Source organism: Halyomorpha halys, unplaced genomic scaffold (assembly GCF_000696795.3).
Source record: "Halyomorpha halys isolate HHAL.00 unplaced genomic scaffold, Hhal_1.1 Scaffold2137.1, whole genome shotgun sequence".
Taxonomy (NCBI): domain Eukaryota; kingdom Metazoa; phylum Arthropoda; class Insecta; order Hemiptera; family Pentatomidae; genus Halyomorpha; species Halyomorpha halys.
Genome location: NW_027115953.1, coordinates 66,985 through 68,837, shown reverse-complemented (window position 1 = coordinate 68,837; position 1,853 = coordinate 66,985). Strand labels below are relative to the sequence as shown.

Here is a 1,853-nt window from a genome sequence, read left to right as displayed (position 1 = left end):
TATGTATATATATGTGCTTGTGTGTATTAATGACCTCTCTGTCCACATACCATATATTGATTCATGTTCAGGATCCACAGATCCACTTCTGTCTCCTGATTTTAAGAAGGGTTTAACTGGCATTCATACAATTGTCCTTCCTACCATGTTAAGATTCCCTGGTATCATATTTCTGTCAATTTATATAATCCTACTGTCCGATATATATATATTCTGATCTCCTCATATTCTAATCCTCTGTTCATTGCTGCAGTAACTGTTCCGGATTTTCAGATTCATTAACAACAGCCCACTGAACTGCTATTTCAACACATCTTTGTCTATCATATCCTCATACCCAAGGAATTCCCTTTCTTCCATCGCTCCAATACCATTCTCATCTTCAAATCTCACCTTTTCAATAACTATTACTAAAATAATTGAATGTTCCAATAAAAATTTATAAATGCCGATGTATTTAATTATTATTTATACTTATTAAATTATTATTATCCAAATGTAATTGGGTATTTTTAAAAATGGATTCTGATACTAAATCAGATTTTAAGATAAATTTATGTATGGCACTTTTTGATCATGATGCTTATTTGTACTATTATGCCTGAAGGCGTAAACTGTCAAAAGCCATTTAAATTTGTCTACTGTTTTTGACAATATGTGTGCAAACTGCAGAATTTTCGAAAAGTGTAAATATCTAAGTAGTTTCAGATTTCAATTTCTTGTAAGAAACCGTGATATAAAAAAAAAGTGTCCCATTCCTTGTGTGCTAGAGAATATAACAAAATTAACAATTGCCTCTAAAGAAAGACCAAATTCCAATGTGATGACCCAGGAAAAATCAGACAGAACTCGAAATATAACATAATTTATTCAGAAGACGTATAAATATAAATGTTTTTCTTGCCATACATTTCTGAAATATCAGTGATTGATCACCAAAAAATGTTAGTTCAAATTCTCTGATGTTTGTTATAAAACTAGGTGAAGCTGTGGCAGGGACGAAAAATAAAAAATGTGGATAAGATAAAAGGAAAAGTGCTGTGTTGTTCACTCGATCTTGTTAGTTCAAGGATTAGTTACCAGTATCCCCTCTGCTTTGAGCCAGCCTTTATAAAAGGCCTCTTACCTGAATAAATCTTTCAGGTATTCAAGAATGGCTCAAGTTTGTACATCAACAATCTGTTGTTGACATTAATGATGCTTTTACTGTAAGTAATACAGTCCTTAATGAATTTCACTTTTTCAGGTAATGGACTTGTAAAAATAATGTAACCCAGGAGTCACAAATATGTAGAAAAGCATAAAGGTCATTTATGTGCCTCTCCTAAGCTTTTGATTCCATAATTCACTCCATCTGTTTTTTTTTCCAAGTTAAAATCACTTTTTTAACCGCTCTCTAGGCTGGTTTTCATCAAGTCCTTCTTAACCCGAGATACTTGTCTCTAGAACTCAATATCTCGATGTCATTTCCTCATTCAATGTCAATTCCTCCTTTTTAATCATCTTTTTCTCCTTCAATCAGAATACACAATCCTTCAAACAGAAAACAGAATTATACTTATGAACGTATTGTCTATAATTGTTACTTCCTAAATATTTTAAGTTTTTTTTTCTATTCTATATTTTTTTCTATTTTCTATTCTTCATAATCTCCATTAATATTAAGTTTAAAGTTAGTATGGACTCACTGCTCTGTCGAATATGAAACCTACCCACATAGAGACTACCTAAATGATCATCCCTTCATTTTCTGTTCCTGTTAGGCTTTTATCATTTACCATTCTCTCTCCTGGAACGACTATATTTCCCATAACTCCTGATAGTCCTTGCAGTTTTCACTATCGAGCGAATCT

At 32.1% G+C, this 1,853-nt stretch overlaps 1 protein-coding gene across 3 annotated transcripts in view; it reads left to right on the top strand.

The window, feature by feature from the left end:
• The window catches only part of Edem2 (ER degradation enhancer, mannosidase alpha-like 2), a 48,414-nt gene that overhangs the window by 34,523 nt on the left and 12,038 nt on the right, over positions 1–1,853 (top strand). The gene's annotated exons all lie outside the window — the stretch shown is intronic.